A 21623-nucleotide genomic window follows, 5' to 3' on the forward strand; every position below is an offset into this window, starting at 1 on the left:
AGGAGAAAGAGTAGGCAAAGTGACATCCAAGTTTTTGTCTTAGATTGCACGATAGATGGCAGGTGCCATTCACTGAGAGAGTGGCACAGGAGATCAATTCTCCAGTGGCAGTCCACTTTGTAATTGAAGGACAGTACTTTTGTGTTTTGACCCATGTGTCCGTCTGTCCATCCATCCATCCATCCACACATTCATTCATCCATCCATTCATCCATCCGCAGACCATCTACTGAGCCATACTGTGTACCAGGTACAGCATAAGTCCTGGAGGTAAGTGATGAATAAGAGAGGCAGGATCTCACAGAGTTTACATACTTTTAACAGCTTCACTAGGTGCTAACATTTGACCTCTGACCCACAGGATTTTGTTCAAAATCTGAGAGCTTTTATTTCTCCTCTTTTAACTCAAGCACATTTTAGTTAGAAGTAAATCCATTCAATCCCTATGGTTCTTGGGTTTTGCATTCTGCTAACCATTTCCCATATACTATCTCTTCCGATTCTCTGAAGAGCCCTACGAAGTAGGTACGATTGCTACAAGTAAGGGAAAGCTTGGGGAGGAGAAGTACGTTGCCTAAGGTTGCAGAGAGAGTAAGTGCAGAGGCGACCCCATCCCTGATTGTCGGACCCCAAAGCCTGTGTGTTGCTGCCTTGCCACGCTATCTTCTCATGCTTTTGCGTGTTGTGTGGTGTCCTGTTGTGTGCTCCTATGACACTGCCTGGGCTGCTGTGGTTCTCCTTCACCAGGCTAGAGGCAGTTGGGGGCCTGGGGTGTTAGTGGTTGCATCATATGCTAGGAAATGCTGTCTGCGGAAGAGTGTCGCCCATCCCACCCCCAGCCCCGCCTAGGTGCCAGTGGCCAGGGGGGTTCTAGAGGCGTTTCAATTGGATGTGTCACAGGAATCTCCTGGTCTTGAATCTACACAGTCTCAGAAAGTCAGTGAGATCAGAACTGCTCCCTAGAACTGCCAGATGCTCCCAGGACACCCTGCATCTTGCATCCTCTCAGCTCACCCAGGAATGAGGCAGAGGCAGTGCCCCTGAACCATCTACAGAGTGAAACAAGGGAAGCTGGGAGACAAATGCTAACTGCTCCTTGGACACCTCCCACTTCAGCTTCAATGTGGGCCACTTTCAGCCACGCAGGATAAGAGAAGGCGGTGTGGCCTAATGCGAAGACCCCAGGATGGAATCAAGGAGCCTGGCCTTCAAATTCTGACTCTGCCCTTTATGGGTTGTATAACTTTGAGCAATTTTTTTTTTTTTTTACATTTCTGAGCCTCTTTACTCATAAAATGGGTAAAATGGGTAAATACCTAATTCACAGAATGTTATAAATATTAAATGAGACATATAAAATCATAAAGAACAGGTCTTGGTCTAAAGGTCTATAGGTCCCCATCCCCTATACACATTAAAAGTTTGTTGCTTGAATGTTGCTGATGGCCTGTTGATAATCAAAGTACTCTCTTCCTAATGAAGGTCACTTATCTGGTTACTCAGAAATATTGCCATGAGCCTTACATAATACAAAGGCAGATTACTTTGGTTGCCTCTGTCGTAGCAACCAAAATGAAAGTACAAAGGCTGGGGCCATGGGGGTGGGGCAGAGGAAGGAAGAGACTCCTATTGGGATAAAGGTTGATCAGGTAGAGGCGGCCCCCAGAATCCTGCACAACTGAGGTCAGACATTAATGGTGGGCCTTCACGTGGAGGTTGGCTTCAGGCCAAGTGGCACAGAGAAGCGAAGACAGATCTCCTTGTATATGTTTGGGTATTGTTGCCAAGGACTTCACTGGCAGGCCTATCCGAGGTGGGGTTCCCTAAAGGTTTCTCAGCTGCTACAAGAACAGGAAGGAAGCCAAACTCCCAGCCTACTGTCCCTGCATACCAAGACACCAGGGAGCAGTAATCTGGATTCTTTGGTTCTGTCTACACTGGCAGAGCAGGTTTGTGTACCATAAAATCAACAGGTTATTTTGTTGATCTGGAAGTAGAGAAAGCCTCCCATCAGGGAGGCTTTGGGCTTTTGGTTTTGTACTTTGCTAAATATTTTACAGGTATTATCTCTTTCCATTCTGGGAAGAATCCTATGAGCAGGTACTCTTGATACAAATAAGAAATTCACGGGTGGAAGCAAATTCTCCTCCGCCTCGTCTTCTCTTTCCCCTTTCCCCTTTTTCCTCTACCAGCACCAGCACCTTTCCAAAGCCTTTGGTAAAAGCCTATAGCATGTGATACCCTATAATTTCACAAAGCCCCCTCTCTTCCTGCTAAGCAGACAGCCTGACTGCCAGTGTTCCTCTTCTCTTTTGAAGATGTCTCCCCCGCCACTTTACTCTTGGCCCTTGTTGGAGGTTTGCTGCTGCTGCATGTGGCACTGGTTTTTGTCTGTTTCAATTTCAGTTGTACGGAACGAAAGGCTAGGGTTCATGCCTGGCTCTGTTACTTCCTGGTTTGAGAAGTTATTTCAGTTTTTTGACCCTCCATTTCTTCTTCTACAAAATGGGAATATGATTTTCTACCCAGCAGAGCTGTGAAGCTCATGTGGCAAATGCAAAGCACTAGGCAGGTGTTTAACACATGGGACGTGCTCTCTCACTGTTCCGTCTTGTTGCTAGGAGACACACTCACTGGGAGACTCCCCAAAGCCTGCAGGGGTAGGAGTAGGAGCAGTATGGGGGTCTATCTCAGGCAGCCAATATTTTTTGAAGAAAATAAAACTAACAATGTTTTAATGACTCCTGGACAGCTTTTTCTGCATCCCTCTTCCTGAGTTTTTTTTGGCCCACCATTTCTTTCCTTCTCATAATCACCTTTCAGCTGGAGATGACTAACCCTTAACCAGTTGTCCTGAGGCTGGTTTCCAGGTCCACGAAACTCCTAGGTTCACTGTCAAGCTCTAAACTACCCCGGTGAACCCGTTCTTGAGGCAGAAGCCCCTTGTCTGGGCTCCAAGGGACTCTCAGTCACCCGGGGGAGTGGAAAACAGCAGCAGTGACACCGTGGGTTGACTCTATTTCTGGGCTTTCTTAACTTCCCCCTGCTTTATAAGAAAATAACATTGATTGCACACGAGTTAGTTGAATCTTTTCATTTGACAGGTGAGGGGAAAATGAGACTAATTAAAAATGTTCTTTTATATTTGTCAGCAACTTAGGGCTGGATTCAGTCACCATCCTGACAGCCTATGAATAGCCTGTCTTCAAGGATGTCCACAAGGAAAACCAAGCTAGCTGCTGCGCGTTTTCACCAGCAAAGGCAACGAGCTTCTGATGGCCCTTTTCTGATAATCTAGGAAGTTTTAAGAGCAATAGACTTCTGAAGTCATCAAAACATGAAAACATTTCTTTGGGTGTAGAAGGCTACAAAGAGGACACTATAGCTATTTCCAGAAATAGGAGCCCTTGAAGTGAAGGTGTTCCTCTTTGTGGTTTGGACTTTGATAATCAGGTTCCCCGAGTGGGCCATGATTCAAACAGTCAGGCCCCTGTCAGCCCAGTGAAGTGGACGCTGCCCACAAGACGGTGTTCTGTGTTGTGCTGAGGGAGCTGAAAGATGTGGGGGCCTTGCTGGGCCAGCGGGCAGGAGACCCTCCTCCAGGCCCAGTTCTCATGCACACTAGAACGTGACACCACAAGAGCTACTCAGGGTCTCCCAGACTCAGTTTCCTCATCCTACAATGAAGGGCTCGGAATGACGGGTTTCTGAGGTTTCTCCAAGCTCCCTGAACGACCTGAGATGACAGGATCCCTGGCAGGGTAGGAGGGCCCACGTGCTCTACAACCAGCACCATGTAGGAGTGTGGGCCCACGTATTACCAGGGCTACCACTTTTTACAAAGATGCCAGAAAAATGTGTTTTCCTGTAAAATCTCCTGATTATTAAAGTTGGCAACTTGTTCAACTTTTTAAAAGTACACTGTATAGGCCCAAAACTACACATCCACGGAGAACTATGCCTAGCCAAGAGGCTACTTCAGTACATTAGCTATACATTTTCATAAGGTTCATCTCAATGAAAAAACAAAGACAGGGGGCTTCCCTGGTGGCACAGTGGTTGAGAATCTGCCTGCCAATGCAGGGGACACGGGTTCGATCCCTGGGCCAGGAAGATCCCACAGGCGACGGAGCCGCTAAGCCCGTGAGCCACAGCTACTGCAGCTCACGCGCCTCGAGCCTGTGCTCCACAGCAAGAGAAGCCACCGAACTGAGATGCCCACACACTGCAGAGAAGAGTAGCCCCTGCTCTCAGCAACTAGAGAAAGCCCATGCGCAGCAACAAAGACCCAACACAGCCAAAACAAGACAAAACAAAAAAACCAAACAAACCCCCGAGAAACCCCAAAGACAAATGATCTCACTTAATACCACGGGTTTGCTGGGTCATTGGCGGTGCTCTGACTGCTAAAGGCATTGGGTTGGCCAAAACGTTCCTTCGGGTTTTTCCATAAGACGTTGCGGGAAAACCTGAACGACCCCTTTTGGCCAACCCAATAGGAGACCGGTGTCAGGTTATTAAGGAAAAAAGGAATCTAGTACAACCACACAAGTATGATAGCAACACAGGAAGGGCAAATGCAGCTCGAGCTGAATGGCAACTCTTAGTAACAATATTGAGACTACTTTATCTGTTAACCTTCTACATTATTTGAATCCCAAGTGCTTTTGGACGTTTAGTAATTGTGCTAACCAAAGTTTAGATCAAAGGTTTAAAAAAGAAAAAGGAAAGCCAAGGGAGCTAGGCTTAGTTCTAAGGCCAGGATGTCAAGTCCGGTAAGGGGCCAGTGACTGTCCCCTCACAGGTGCTGTAGAGGCCATCTGTGTCACCCGCACACCCAGCTGCCATGGCCCATCAGAGAGCTTGTCACCACATCTAATCCACCCTGCATGCTGTCCCCTGCTCTTGCTGATCATTGGAATGGCACTCGGTGACCTGCAGGCACAGAGCTGTGGATGGAAGGATCTTTTCCAAGAGGAGGCAGTGGCCCCTCTGGTACAAGGGAAAGTGAGCCCCCAGCGATCAGGAAGCAGGCTTTATAAATAGCTGTGTTTGTTCTCTGTGTGACTCTTGTGCCCACTGTTCCTGCCAACAGATTTGCCTTGGCTCGGCTCAAGGGGCAAGGTATTCCCTGGCTTTTTTCCGCACTGGGGACAAGACTGGTGTTCACGGTGCTCAGAAAAATCTAGGATGGTGAATGGACGGGAGGACTGGAGACCAGAGTCCAGGAGGGGGTGGGCAGAAATATGGGAGACAAGAAAGAGGGGAGAGCTCAAGAAGGGGCTAAGGAAAACGAAAAGACCAAGAAAGCAGGGAGAAACCTGCCTAGCGTGTATTTTATAGTATAAAAGATGGAATCCTCTTAATAACCTATGAAGGCACTTCTGCAGTCATTCTCATGTGTGAAAAATTACCTGCAAAATCACAGATGACAGAGTGTTTGCGCCTAAGGGAACTCTGGGGTCCAGGGATTCCCAGCCAGGAGATCACAGGTTCCAAGGAATATTCGAAAGTGTGGAAGGAGTCCACGAACTGCTGTCAACATTTCTTAATATATAATAGTATCTGGGCATTTACTCATAACAAAGACTGCACAGACTAAGGAGTGGGTGAAAGTGTTTTTTTGATGTGGAATGGAATAAAATCAATTACATTTGTTACTTTTGGCCACCAGAGGAACTGACTGAATGGCAAATGGATATTGTTGAATCATAAAGATGGAAAAGGAAGGATTACGTAGAACAGCCTTATGGAGGGCAGAAATCTTACTCAGTATGGCATCCATGGTGGGGCTGGGGGTGAGGAATAAGTAAGAACAGTGCACTATTCGGTAGTCTTTGGGTGCATGCAGAACCACCACACCAAACCAGCGCCGGATGCTGGCTCTCTCCTAAACCATAGCAACTTTCTCAGGGTACAGATTAGGAAACTGAGACCAGTCCTTGCGGGTGCACTGGCTGGAATTCAAACTCCAGCTCCCAACTCCCCATCCTGATCCCTTACCTTTCCCCTCCCCCCGCCCCTCCTGCTCTAAGCCCCAGAGGCATCTGAGAGAAGTGGAAAGGTCAGCCAAAGCCGCGAGGGCTGGTGACTGCAAAGCGGAGGAGGGCCATTCTCGTGCGTGCCTGTGGGCTGGCTTTGATCACACCTGCTGCTCAGGCCACGGGAAGGCCACACACTCCAGCTCGAGGTTGGCCGGCTCAGGCTGCTCAGGACCCCATGGTGCTTTTCCCCATAGAGTCTGCAGTCTGGGTCTCCCTATCGGTCTCTGGTCTCCACTCTTGCTCCAAAGTAGCAATGGGCCAAACCCACCGGCCTCATCCAGAGCAGCCTCTTTACTCCTTCAAAGGTAGTTCTAAGCTGCGGAGGGTCTGCTCCCTCTGAGCAGTGGCCCTTCTCTTGCACACAAGACAGTTTGTTTCCGTGAACTAGGGACAGAGTCTCCTTTGGTCGGCACTCCCGCGTTCTGTCTGGCACCCGACAGCATCTCCTCCTACGGGCAGGACTCCAGCGTGAAGCCAGCCAACGTCTGAAACCGGATCCTCCCCCCGTGCAGCACCTGGGGACACATGTGTGTGCAGGCATGCACCCAGGCCCACACAGGGAGGCTTCTTTCAGGCCCTCCTTCCACGGGTACCAAACATACCCATGGCCTCTGCTGTTCTGGGGCCCTGGGGTCTCTCCAAAGCCCCACAGCCCAACCTGAGCACGGCCACAGTGATGGGAACGCCACCACGTGGTCCTGTCACTTTGCTGCTGACCCTCAGGAGGGACAGCTGGTGACACAGCTAGGGATGTCCTCTCCTGAGGGCCTGAGCCTCTAGCGTGTCTTCCAGTCAGAATCCGTCCTTGCTAAGAGAAAACCGCTCCCTTCCCCCTTCCAAAAAAATAAAACTATAAAATAAAAATCTCACCGAGTTTGGCTGCTTTTAGCAATCCTTTCTCCCTTTGAAGATTTATTTGTGGAACGAACATCCCCTTCAGGCCGATTTGGCTAAAGCTAGAGGGCTCTGAATCAGCTCCATCTCACAGTTCTCAGACAGCAAAGTCAAACACGGGGACAAAAATCAATCCTGCTCCCGGAGGGAAAGGGACAAAGGCAGAGGGCCGTGGGGGTCTCCAAGGTTCTGTAATGATGCTTAGCTGTCGTGTGGCTTTTTGATTCTGAACTCTGTTTTGCCAGCATTCACACATCCATCAGCCCAGGAAGCTGGTACCTGAAGGCAGGTGGGGACAGTTAAGGCCGAGGTGGGGAGCATGGGCGATTAGAACAGGGCCCTGAACACCTGGAGAAGGTAGCCTGGGGAGGCTCTCAGAAGCTCTTGCTGAGGAAGGCCGCTTCCTGGGTCCTGACCAACCAAGGCTAGAAACTAGGAATTGTCGGGGGGGGGGGGAGCAGGAGGCAAGCCCCCAAAGCAGGTCCACACCCTCACCCTGCAGTAACTCACCCTACCGTAATTCACCCTACCGTAATTCCCAGGGAGGCTCCCAGACAGATAGCAGAGCTTCCCCTCCCTCTCCATTCCCTCCACCCCGGCTCACCCCCAGCCGTTGGGAATCATCTCAGTCCCCACGTATCCAGTGGCTATTGTGTGCTGGACCTGCACCAGCTGCTTTAGGAACCGAAGGGTCCCCTCGTGTGGTCCTCACATCTGTCTTCTGTGGTGGGTGCCCTGTGGGTATTTTGTGGATGCGCTGGAGGCCGCTGTTTCTTGGCAAATGCAACGCCGGCCTGGAATGGTGTTGTGGTGTCTGAGGGGATGCTGGCTGAAGAAGCCTGCTCGCCTCTCTCCCTCCCACAACCAGCCTGTCTGAGCTTGAGGCGGTGCCCGACTTGTGACAGGTCAGGTTACAAAAGTTCCTTGCTTAAGCCAGCTGTCACTCGGAGCACATTTTCCCATAGAAACAATGTTATGTTGAGATTGGGTTTTCAGAGTAACTACCAAAGCCAATCAGCCCATTAGGTATCCAATGTCTAGTGCTGGAGGCAGCTTGGTAGAGCTGAAAAAGCCCTGGTTAGAAGCCAGAAAGGCCTGGATTGCAGCCGCAGTCAGTCACTTCCTTGCTACGTGGCCTTGGGCTAGTCATTTAGTTTCTATCCCTTAGTTTCTTCATCTTTGAATTGGGATGCTATTCCTTGCCTTGCAGGTGTTGTTGGGACTACTAGTTGAGAATGTCTATGTGGGTCCTCTGATATACACTTAAATAATGAAGCAATAGCACTCCACGGCGACACATAAAACTGGCTTTGTGGCCTCAGGGATTCTGAGTTCCGACTTGAAGTACAAGCGGCACGTCTTTCTTGCCGAATTTGGATTGGAGAATATTTGCTTTCCTCAACTTCCTGGAAAAGAAACACGGGGACACTTCCACCCTAAAATCCCTGGTGGCCACCCTGAAGTCTGGGCTGGAGCTCTGATTAGACTGGGCCTGGAGGTGCCAGAGGGAGGTAGGAAGCCGAAGAGGCAGGACGGCGCAGGAAAGGGCACGACTTAAGTATGCATCATCTTTCTTCCTTTGGCTTTCATAAAACTACGCGGTGATCTGGTTCCTTCCTCCGAAGTTTCCTGTGCCTTCCACACCATGAGCCAGTTGGATGCTTCCTGGTCAGAATTAAATACGGCGTAAGGGAGTTCCCTCCTTGCTCCCTCCACTTTTGAAGTCATGATAATTGTAAGCAAGGCAACAATTCATTAGATGGGGCAGAAGCCTGAATAAAAGCCCTCATCCCATCTTTATTCCGTCTTCTTCCTGTGCTGCTCTGAAAACATCTTACGTAGGAAAGCACCAGCCAGAGCCTGCCTCTGCCTGAGAAGACTGTAGTCTACACAGCCAGCAAAATCCTTTCTGTTTTGCCCTTTTGAAAATCTCATCCATCTGCTCCCAGTTTTGCTTCTGCTTTGACGTTTGTGGCTTCTTCTACGTGTGTACACCCATTTCAGTGACTGTGATCATGTGAACTTGTCACCCTGACCGAGCATGGCCTTCTGGCTTGTGTGTTCTACCCACCACATCTCTGCTGTCTCAGAGGTCATGCTTGTCTCCCCTGCTCACTTTGCCCCCTCATTGTGTAGTTGGCAAACATGGCCCCACTCTGGATGTGACCCCACTGCCAGCTCCTCGGAGAGCTGCTTGGCACCACCTCTGCCAGGCCTCTTATTTCTAGCTCACACCTGCTGCCCCTCTGTGGGTTGTGATTTTAGAGTTTCATTTGAACATTCTGCTTTATCCCCTTTAAATCTCATTTTAAAGCCCTCCTGTTTGGTCTCCAAGTCTCTGGCCAAAAGTATTTTTCTTGGTTTATGTGACCAGCTCCCAGTCCTTGCCAAGGGGCCTGTCATTCCAGCATCCAAATCCGTGGTCCAGAGGAACAGGCGTGCTCAGCTCAGTTACAAAGCAGCTTGTGTTCCCCATACGTGCATGCCTGTTTCTTCTAAAATCTTGACTCACGGCTGAGGAAGAGACTAGAGCATCGCCTCCGCCCCACGTCCCTTAGTTTCCCACCCAAGACACCAGAGTCACCAGAGATACTAACCAGGATTCCCCTGGATGTGTGACTTGTCCCCACACCCATGGCCAGAAGGGAGAAATAGTTTATGGGTTTTTTGAGCATGTTTACTCCTTCTTGTCTTTAACGCAGGGGTTTTCACCAATGTGAATTCAGAAAAATATTGGTCTCACAAGATGCTCTGGGGTAGGGGGATTCTGTGGTTAAATAAATTTGGGAAACTAAGTACTTTATCCTGCTTCTTCATGGTCTCAATAGGTTAGAATCTACATATACGAAAGGCTCTACATGATCATACAGAAAAGAAATAGATTTAACTTCAAATTTTCCCATGACTGAGCTCCCCTGTCTTCCTGTGAATCTCCTTTTAACATCCTGTGGAATGCACTTTAACCAATGCTAATTCTATACATGCTTGAAGAAGACAACCTGGTAGTGACCCCCACAGGCTCTCATCAAACCTCATGATGATCCTGTTAGCTGTTCTACTTTCCCTTCTCCAGAAGGTCCAAATCTATCTCCTTTGGGTACAGTCTCATACTTTAATTTTTTTCTCCCTCAAAAGGGATTGGGCTTTCCCTCTCTATTTCCATATTATATCTACTTATTAATCAGACTCTGATTTTGCTTTATGTTCTCTTTGACCTCCTGAATGCCTTTTCTTTCGTGGATCACTCTTTTAGGATATCTAGGAACCCTTCAACAATGCAAAGACACTGACTTCTTAGGTTTTCTCAAGCCCATTCATTCTCTCCTTTGGGAGAAGACCAGTTTACACTTGCAACACCAATAATTTGTGACGATGGTCAAGCAAAAAAAAAAGAAAATTGGTCCCCATCATATCCCTAAGTTTATATTTCTTGGACATCAATGTGACAATTTGGAGGCCTACAGATCTTATGAGGCTTGGAAAGGTGACTTGCACAGTGGTTTGTAAAACTGGAAGTTTTTTTTTTTACATAAACACCTGGAGCCCAGCTTCTTTTGAGAAATCAGATCTGTTAATACTGGGTTATTTTCCAGCCTGGCAACAATTGAGCAGAGCTGGGTAGTGGCTGCTCCCCTTACGCAGGGCATATGCTCTCCACTTTGCTGGAGTCCTCACCACCCCTTAGAGCCTTGCATCTTCCTGCTTCCCCCGTTTACATTAACTGCCTGGTCTCTGCTGGCATTTGGATTTGTGACCCCTCATATAGACCTCTGTAGTTTCCTCCTGGGAATTTTCCCAGAAGCTGCCTCAAAAATGTCTCTCCCACTTCCTTCCCAATCTGATCCTTCCCATCTGTGCCCTGGTACCTTTGGTTATGAGCCCTAATATGTGTCTGGTTTGAAGGGCTGACCAGCTGCAGGAGAGTAAGAGCTGAAGCTGTTGGTATTTGCAAAGATCCTGTGCACAGAAATAAAATACCAACCCACGTCCACCTTTTCTGGGAAAAAAATACTTTCAGTTGCTCTGTTTTTATAAATCAGGTACAACCTGGTAATTTATCAACTATTCAACAATCATGGAACACCACGTAATGAACTTGTTCTTTCACCACTGCAGGAGTAGCTAAAGCTCATGTTTACCTTGCCCCTGATCTTCCCACTTTGCACACATGGACAGTTATTATGAATGTTAACATTATACTGTCAAGTCTTGATAATTAAGGGATAAGTTATCCAGTCCTCAAGTCTCTTCTAACCCATTGACTTACTGTTGGCCATTTAATTTTTCTGGAGTACACTCATGTGGGTGGGGAACACGAGTATAAGTGCAAATCATGAACCAGGCCATCAGCTCACGTTGGAGGGCATCCTGTGGCATTATCCTCACTACCAAACCTGCACATGTCTGCAGAAATCCTGATCATGAGCAGCCTTCATCCCTTTCCCTGCCCAAGTTCAGGGACCAGGTGGTACAGAAGACGAAAGGGAGAACCTGATTAATTAGAATGCTCTGTGTTGGCTCCAATAAAAGTTTCACTAACAGTTTGGGGTTTTAATATACCCATGATGTTCCTACCACCTCTTGCCCTATGGTAACCCAAAGCTGGAGATTACAGGTACACTTTCAGCTCATTGAGTTCAAAGGCAAGGCAGGGTACTTGGTTTGATTGGCACTTTGGAATGCTCTCCAAAAAGGCCCACTTTCAAGATTAAAGGGACTCTTCATTCAACAGAATAGAAAACATCTTGATACTAGACAGTGAGGAATTCAACCTAAGTGTAGGTTCAACAAACATGAATATTCAGCAATTATGTAGGCCCCTGATGCTTTGGCAACTTGAGGGTATAAGTACACTCTTGGAACGAGGAGTGCCCCTCATGCACTGAAGAGCATTAGAAGATCGGGAAAACGCTTTCTTAGTAAAATGTGAAGTGGTAGAGCAAAACAAAACAAAAAAAAAACAAAAAAACCCCCCAAAACCACTCCTACAATCTTCAAAGTAGAGATCTGTAATCTTCAAAGTAGAGCTCTCAAGACCTCTCTCAGGGGAATGTTTATAGAAGGGATACTTACAGCGGGAAGAGGGTTAAAACCTAAAATCCAGTCCAAAGCTAAGATTCTATACGTTGTTATTATAGGCAAGAATCACAACATTATGCACTTAAACGAGAGATTCTGCTGCATGTTCTCCTGACAAATTCCTGTAGTAACCAACAGCATCACAACAGCACCTGACAAGTTCAAGTTCATTTATTTATCTACTCTAATGCTCATACGCATCTTGTGAGATCATTGTAATTTCCATTTACACAGCGGAAAATTAAGAATCAGAGAAGTGACGAACTCGTGAGGGATCAGCATCTACATTTCACATAAGGATGACACAGCCTGAGATATGGAGTTGTAAAGCCATTTGCCCAGGGTTTCTTGAGAGAGAATTCATTTGTTTCACTAAGAGAGTTACTGAGTTTCCTGGTAAGTATAGAAAAAGCTGCTTTCAGAAATGTCTTTGGCCAAATAATAAATGCAGTAAAATTTTCTTTAGTAAATGTTGATTTAAATGAGGAATTAAAATTAATCACTTGACTCTTTCTTGAGAATCTCTATTACTCTTCCACCTTGTTTTTCAAACTCTTTGTAATAAAACATGTGCAAGTATGAAGAGTTTAAGGAAAATGCATTGGAATGAATACACTCATCACATCAGCTTTAGATATAAAGATGGACTCTGTTGTATCACAGAAATGCCCCTATGTAAAAGAACAGTAATTCTCCAACATTTTAATTAGTAAAGTACAATACAGGGTTAATAAGATCTGATATTCTTTTCTCTGGAGCTAAAAACAAACACAAAAAAACACACTCTGCTAAGTTTAAAAGCCGCCTAAGTCAATTTCTGCATGAGAGACTCTGAAGTTGTGGCAGAAAAGAGAGAATGACACGGATTTTTTTTTTTCAAAATGGATTTCTATTGCTGCAACCAAAAAGCATGCATCAAGGTTCAGAGTTGGTAAGAAAGCTGGTTGGTTTCTATAGTTTTTCTGGCCCTGATATGTACCTCACAAGTCCCCCAGGTTAGCAGAGCTGGCTCCCCTTACTTCTCTCTTCTTTGTTTCCTCCTGGGGTTACCTCTCCTCCTCTCTCCCTGGGTCTCTGTCTGATCTAACCGCTTGTACTAGCCCAACCCTTCAGCAAGGCTCAGTATGTAAAGGTCCCTGTGTTTCAGGAGCCCTGACAGTTTGACTCTGGGAATAATTGGAAGAATAATTTATTCCTTCGTTGATATTTTCGAAAAGCATTTGCTGACTCACTACCTCACTATCCACTCACTCCCTATAGGATAAAGTACAAAGTCCCGTGCAGAGCACCGAGATCCTGCCGCAGCTGCCTCCCACCTGCCTTCCTACCTCCCCTCGGAGCCACTCTGCTTTCCTCTTGTGTCCCCCGTCTTCTCACACTTCTGCCCTTGTCCCAGCCTGCTTCCCTCCTCCTAGCACGCGCCCAGCTCCTGTCCTCGTGAATGCCCGTTTCTCTCTCAAGCTCACACGCAAACATAACCTTCTTTCTGAAGTCTAATCCCACTTTCTCAGGTGCTCTCACGCGTTATTCATGGCGTCGTGTTAAAACAAAGCTCGCCATATCATATTGTATCTCCTTCTTTTGTGGGGGGTTTGAGAGAGAACTGGTATTTGAAGTTAAACTATGTTCCCCCAGAAGATCTGTTGAAGTCCTAACCCCCAGTGCCTCAGCAGGTGACCTTATTTGGAAATTGGGTCTTTGCAGATGTGATCAAGAGGAGGCCATACTGGATTAGAGTGGGCCAAATCTAAAGACTAGTGTCCTTATAAGAAGAGGGAAATTTGGACAGAGAGACACAGACATGCAGGGAGAATGCCATGTGAAGACAGAGGCAGAGATTGGAGTGATGCAGCTACAAGTCAAGGAATGCCAAGAATTGCTGGCAACCGCCAGAAGCAAGCCAACAGGCATGGAACAGACTCTCCCTCAGAGCCTGGGAAGGAACCAACCCTGCCGACATCTTGATTTCAGACTTCTAGCCTCCAGAACTGTGAGAGAGACGTTTCTGTTGTTTTAAGCTACCCAGTTTGCGGTAATTTGTCATGGCAGCCTTAGGAAATGAATACAGTTGCTGAGAGCCTCTGTATGTGCTCATCTTCCCAACTAGACCCACGGACTCCAGCAAGTAGGGTCTGTGGTAACCCATCTTTCCTCTCGGCCCCAGCATCACACTAACAGAATAGATGCCCAACACGCTTGGGCCAAATGAAGGCACGTGCTCAGCACCACCCTTCTGGTTTTAAGTCAGTGGATCCCCAAATGGTTCAGACCCTGCTTTGAGTGAGCAAGCTTGTGAATGAGGTAGAGCGAGAACAGTTTGGTGCCAAAATGATGACTTGCAGAAGACAAAGAAGAAAAATCAAAGTAGGAAAACATGTGTCAAAAACCTTATAAAGTGAATTCTAAGAAAAACCAGAGGCCAGGGCTGAGGGTGGGCAGGGTGGGACTACTGAGAACATATTAGAGTGCATTTTGAAACAAGTGCTAGGTGATGATTAGGTCCCAGAGGAGATGGCACCCTAGACTGAGGAATGAAGGGTCCGTGTGGGGAAGGTGGGAGTGATGGAGCAAGCAAACAGTAAGAATGGACCAGCGTTTGGGAGGGAGAACTTGATAAAGGGCCCTGAAGGCAGGGCAGGTGCATTTACGTTCTACAAACTGGGACGTGGCTTGTGGCAGCAGGTTCTTGAGGGGCAGACACGGGACAAAAACCACGAGCCCAGGCAGGATGGGCCTGAGAGGGGAGAGCGTCAGGATGGGCGGGGGGCTGCTGCGGACGTGCAGAGGAGGGGTCCTCTTGGGGCCCAAGTGGGAACTGAGGAACAGAGCGGGTGAGAGGTCTCTCGGGGCCTCCCCGTCCGCAGTGAGGTGGGAAGCAGGGGCTCCCATTTGGTAGCACAGTGACTCACTCCTGGGCTCAGAGAAGATGATGTGTTTGTCAGCCCCGATGAATGAGGCTGTCTTCTGTTTTTAGAAACGTTTGCAAGACATTCCATAATACTTCTCTCGATAACTCGCTTCAGCCTTTAATATACCTCCAAGCCAGGAGGCTCTTTCTCTCATTCCAAATGGCCATTCCTCACTTTAGAAGCACATTCTCCAGCTCACATTCTTTCCTGAGCCGAGATGAAGAGTGAGGAGGTGTGGCCACTATTTCCTGTTGTGACTCCTTCACCCCCTGGAGGCCCATTCCCAACACATTCTCTGCTTCACCTCTCCAGGAAAAATGATTTTTTCAAAATGTTTTCTCATGGGCCCTGTTAATTGTCTCTGTGGCTCTTCTCTTGTCTCTTTCCTGAGTGCTTCTTTGGTCACGGGCACCAACCTGGGCATCCAGGGATGCAGGAGGTGTAGTGGGATGAGTGGAGGCTGTGGAGTCAGACAGACTAGGTTTGAACAGCCACTCCCCTAACTAGTGGTACTTTCTTGAGCAAGGTGCATGATCTCTCTGAGCCTCAATGTTCTCATCTGTAAAATGGAGCAATAATATTTATGTGCTACTTGGAGAGTTGTGCTGGTTAAAAATAAGGTGCATGAAATTCTTGAAAGCATTCAATAAAAGATGGCTCCCACTGTTAGTATGAGTTGGAGCAAAGCTGCTTATATTGGGCGTAAGCACTTCAATACACCCTGGTAGTCACGTGTGCTTAAAAAACTACACCACTGCAAAGTCCAGGTGGCAATTCTTGCTGCCTCTGATGGTCACGTAAAACACAAACTGGTCTTTTTCAGATATAGCAAAACTACGTACAGGACCAGAACTGTCCTAAGAGAATTATATCTTTTTATTTGCTCTCCACCAAAGTAGAACTGCATAACATATCAAGTAGTTATTTCATTTGCAAAGGGGCTTGAGTAATAACATCTTTAAAACTCTAATATTAACTGAACAAAATCATTGGGATTTTTTTAATTAGAAAAGACTAATCAAATTCCCACTGCAGATAAACTCACTCCAATCAGCTGCTTTATATTATTTTTCTTTTACAACCTGTAAGTGCTACTGGGTTAATAATGTTTTAACTCAGTGTATACCATGTGATCTTAAGTAAATAAAATTGTGCAGCAAAGTGCTGAAGGAAAATATGTTAGAATGCTAATAATGTTTATTTTTTTGTGGGGCAGAAAATATTATTTTTCTATAATAAGACTTTACTTGTATGAGGAAAAGTTTAAAAAATAGTACATGAAATTTTATAAGGACATATTATCATAATTATTTTAAAATACATATATCAAGAACATAATATTGCCATTTTGGAATGCACCAAAGTGGCAATATTACGTTCTTGAGTGATGGGATTATTACTAACTGTTTTTTTCTTACTTTAACTTTTCTGAACTTTATAAATTATTGATAATGATTTTGAAATATAGATATCATACTATATGATATATTATTAAATTATATGATACATGTACTGTTATTTTATTGAAGATACTTTGTCAAGATAAATGAAGGAAAAAAAATGCCATGTTTTCTGATGCTTCCTACCCTATGACCAATAGATATTTACCTGTCCCTCTTAGAGAATCTCCAAATCTCAGAGTTTTAAGGATTTTTCTGTCATTTAACATGACTATCATCTGATCTGGGTTCTGTCTTTATAATAATAAGAATGTTAATAAGGATAATAATAGCTGGCATGGATGTGCCAAACCTCTATAATAAGCATTTTAAATGCCCTGTTTCATTGGGTCTTCAAAATAATTCTATGCGGTAAGGCACTCGTGGTAGGTGGAAAACCATCCTGAAGATGTCCACGTTCTAACCCCTGGAAGCTGTGGATATGAGTATGTTAGGTTACGTGGCAAAGAGCAATTGAGGTTGCAGTTGGAATTTAAACTGGCAGTCAGCTGACCTTGAGAGGGGGGCGATTACCCTGGGTTATCACAGAGAATCCAATGTCATCACAAGAATCCTTTTAAGTGGAAGAGGGCGGCAGAAGAGAGGTTGTCAGAGGGATGCGATGTGAGAAAGACTTGACTGGCCACTGCTGGCTTAAAAGATGGCAGGCGGATACAAGCTGAGGAATGTGGTCAGTCTCTAGATGCAAGAAAAGGCAGGGAAGTGGATTCTCCCCTGGAGCCTCCAGAAAGGAATGCTATCCTGACGTCACTTTGATTTGAGCCCAGTGAGACCTATTTCAGACTTCTGCCCTCCAAAACTGTGATGTAAGAAATGTGTGTTGTTTAAACCACTAGTTTGTGGTAATTTGTTATAGCACTCATAGGAAACTAATATGGTATGATATTCCAATTTTACAGGTGAGCAGACTGAAGTTTAGAGGAGTAGCTTGGTCACGGTCATATACAAGTGGTCAGTGCCACTCCAGCATTTGAATCCAGGTTGTCTGATGATAGAACCTGCACTCCTGGGCACTTGGCTCCACTGGAGCTCCAGAATGATTGTCCAGCACCTGCTTGGGCATAATATGTGAAAACTCACCACCCCTGTTCCCCTACCCACTAGCCCCCTGCACTTGAGGATGGCCTTAATTGGTGGAATTGATGTTCTTCATATGGGGCTCAAATTGGTTTACCCAGTCATTTTTCCCATTGATTTTTCATTCAAAAGAACCCAATTATTCCTCCTTTATGAGAAGCACTTTTAAAATATTTGAGGCCAATAATTACTTCTTCCTAAGTCTTTTCTTTGGGTGAAACAATCCCCAATTCAGCCCTTCCTTATAAGACATGGTTTCAGATTCCAGCACTTTCCTGACCTCTCCCTTCTGGAAAGCTTCCAGACTGTCAACACCCATTTGAGGACCTAGCCAGTTCCTACCTTATTCTGAATTTGTGTACTTTGATTTTCTTCCATGAGGTTATCACGCTGACCTTAACCCTTCTGAACTTCATTATATACTCTATCTTGAGCTCTTTGATGGAAATATTTCTGAAGAGCAGTCAATAAATAAATACTGATAACGTGTGGATTATCTAGCCTAAAGACTTGAAAACATAGCTGGCTTTCAAGTTTCTTCTGATATTATCACAAACTGATTCCCCTCTTTGTTGACATGAATCACACCTTTCTTGTTCCAGCCTGGCAGGGGCCAGAAGAAAAGACCTGTTAAGTTACAGTAGGGAACTGTTCTGACGAACAAGCAGCTTTGTAAGGAGCCTTGAGGTATCACAGGCTGGTCTTGCATACCAGTCTGAGAAGTTATGCTGTCCGTTCCAGCATGGACTGGGGAGCCAGCGGGAAAACGAAGGAAATGTTAACAGTCCATGTGATTTCATCGTATCATTTAAAATATTGTGAATCGTTAGAGCAGAGACCTGCACACAAAGATTAACAGCAGCCTCCTACAATCTCTGACCATCCACAGCTTTAAACGATCTATGTTGCTGTTCCCTTGTTTCTGCAAATAATCAAGGGCTGACTGTAAACAAATAAGACAGCCAAAAAAACCCCGGGCTTCAGCAGTTGCGTAATGATGAACGCCTGCTGAAAAAAACACGAACCCATATTCCGTTCATTTCACTTGCTGCATCTCCCTCGAGGAGGGGAGGGGATAAAACATTTTTGTGGGCTAGTATAGAAACATTCCACTAATTAAGTAAGTGGTTCTGTCAGACCTGACCTGAAGACTTGAAGGCACCCAAACACAAAGCATAAGGTTTGCATTTCCTTTATAAATACCTAAAGGAGTAAGAATAAAAACAGAAAATGTCATAATCAACTTTGCTTGGGGCTTTTCTGAATCCTACGTGCTTGAAAAAAAAAACACTTTGATATATTGAGGGAAACAGGTGCAGACAGTTTGGACCTCTGAGTACCTAAAGCAGGTCTTTCCTGGGCTGCTGAGTATTAGATAAGAAGAAGCAAACCCAATGCAGGCACAGAATGAAGATTTTAACCCTGATGTATCTGCTGCTGTTGTACATTTACGCTCTGGGAAAGTCACACATCTGGGCTGTAACACTGGGCTCCCTCCCAGGGCTCCTGAAAAGAATAGCTTAGAGTTGTCTCATTTTTAGATTAAAAAAAGACTATCTTAAGTAAATGGCAATACAGTTTATGCTTGTGATTGCAGAGCATACCACAGGTATGCAAGAGAGGAGGCCTATTTGCTTCCAGAATTGCATGACTTGAGCTTTGCTGGCTTCTATTTTGCCTCCCACGTAACATCTCTGTGTTCACCTAAAGTGGGAGAAGAGATGCTTGGTGGGTGAGGGGAGAGTGGGCACTGATGAAAGAAGGGGAGTCACACCTTCAGTGTCTGACTGCCCTGGGCCACCCACCTACCCACCAGCCGTGCACTCCATGGCCCCAGCTTCTAAGCCCAGATTTTCCACGGAGCACATGTGGGCACCTGTCCTACAACTCCCCCTCACTCACTCCCACCCTGTTCCTTCTGTTATTATGTCAACAGGGGTCTATGATCCCTACCTCAATCCTGCCTCTAGCCTGAACTTGGCATTTGGTCTTAGAATCTCTGGTCGTCAGAGCCCAAATCTCTGCCTCTTGGACACCCATGGAGCCAATGAAGGGAATTTTTTCTACAGCTCCAGTCGGTAGAATCCAATCCAATCCTGGTTAATTGGTGCCATCTTCCTACCCGCTAAGGGAAGGATTTAGACAGATTCAACGTATCACAGCTGGGGTCTCCTCCAACTTTTAGCTGTCCTCCAACTTCTCAGTTCAAGGTCCATGTCAATGAAGCAAAGACTCTATAACTGAATCCCACTTGTCACTCCATCAGAAAAGCCTTTTATTGTCAATGCTTTATTGGCAAACTTCAGGCAATGCTTTCCTCATGCTGGTCATTCAACAATTTTCAACAACAAATATTTACTAAGAACCTACTATGTGCCAGGCATTTACACATTATCTCATTAAATACTTACAGCAACCTTGTAAGATTCAGGGGAGGAAGCAAAGGAGTAAAGAGATTAAGTACCTTGCCCAAGGTCACACAGCTAGTAAGTGGCATAGCCAACTTCTGATGCCAACTTAGACTATACCCTGCCGCCTCATTCTATAAATATCTATTAAGAACTTGGTTATTTGCGAGATGAATTTCCAACCTCTTAAGGACTCAGGCTTCATTAGGGCTTCTGGGGAACCCCTCATCAGCTACTCCATGGGCCTCGCTCCAAGAAAGAGAACACTCCACAGCCCATTCATTACTCGAGGGTTTTCGGGAAAGGTGGTCAGCTTCTGGCAGGACTGAAGCACTGCTTTCGGTCCCTTTCAAGGACCTAACAGGACATATCTTGCTTCAGCCTAAACTGCTGAGGGACATATTCAAGTGGATGGCACTCAGCAGGTTTGGAATACCACATTCAAGGGCTCTGTTTCTGACCAACAGTGAAAAAATTCCATCGTTAGACTTCCCTTTCTGGAGACTCACTGACAGTGACACTGGAATGGGGTAGCTTATACGTATCTGTTCCATACACACAAAATGCTTCACAGAGAGTTAATCCAGAAACTTCACGGGGGACTCGTTCTCGGCTATCTGGAAGACACTGCTGGCACCAGGTCCTCTGCTAATACTGACTACCACCTGTTTGAGGGACTGATAATCCCTCCTCCCCCTTCCCTAATGGAAACCCTCTTTCCTCCATCCTTTTACCTTTATTCCAAACTCCCCACTCTGTGAGCCTGGGCAAATGTCTTTGTTTTTTGATCTCCTCTCTCGCCAGGACCAGCTCATGGGTGTGAGATCTGTATAGCTGCGTGGGGCCCCACACGGAGAAGGGCCCTGTGCTTGGTTTAATGCTCTGTTGTCACTGACTTGAAAATCTTAATGATTTTTGAACAAGGGGCCCCATACTTCACTTTGCACTGGGGCCACACAAATCATGTAGTCAGTCGTGCTCCTTGCTGTGGACACTGAGATAGGGAGAAGAGTCCCACCACACAAGGTAAGGGTGGTGGGATCCCCCTCTGGAACTCAGCAGGCATGTCCCCATAGGTGGATCCAACTGATAATAGCTCCACCTTCCTTAGCCTCAATTTCTTCATTTCTAAAATGGGGACAGTAGCACTTAGGCTTGCATGTCACTGGGAGCACTGGGTGGGATCATATCACCCATCAGCATATTTGATATAAAATCAATGGTTTCCTTGATGCAATCCATGGAAGACAGCAGGTGCAGAAAACAGAGTCTGAACTCTAGAATTAGAAGCTAGCTTAAATCATATCAGCCCCACTGCTTAAAAAGATGTATGACCTTGGCTGGGTGACTTAGCTTCTCCCAGCCTCAGTTCCATTATCTGTAAAATGGGAATGTTAGTATTTACCTTGTAGGGCAGTTTGGGGATTCAAATATTCCAATGTATTTAAAATATCTAGTTTATCACCTGGCATGTAGTAGGAGCTCAAAAAATAAGAGTTCTTAGTTTGGTTTTCTTAAAACACAATTTCTGCACTTTAAACAATTCATTTACAAGTGATGTTGGGACACAACCGTTAATAAGTGTCTTATGCTATACAACTTCCTGACTCTTATGACCTACGACATGTAGCCTCCTTGTATGTGAAAATCATTTTGTAGAAAATATTTGAGGCTTATTTTTCCTTCTTTGCTAGACTATGAATTCCTTGAAGGGAGGAACCATGTCTTTATCCCTGTGTCCTAGAACACCTT

At 45.9% G+C, this 21623-nt stretch overlaps 1 protein-coding gene across 4 annotated transcripts in view; it reads right to left on the reverse strand.

The window, feature by feature from the left end:
• DGKG (diacylglycerol kinase gamma) overlaps window positions 1-21623 on the reverse strand; it is a 152879-nt gene that overhangs the window by 54176 nt on the left and 77080 nt on the right. The gene's annotated exons all lie outside the window — the stretch shown is intronic.

The sequence above is a fragment of the Hippopotamus amphibius genome, chromosome 6 (assembly GCF_030028045.1).
Source record: "Hippopotamus amphibius kiboko isolate mHipAmp2 chromosome 6, mHipAmp2.hap2, whole genome shotgun sequence".
In the NCBI taxonomy this organism is placed as follows: Eukaryota; Metazoa; Chordata; class Mammalia; order Artiodactyla; family Hippopotamidae; genus Hippopotamus; species Hippopotamus amphibius.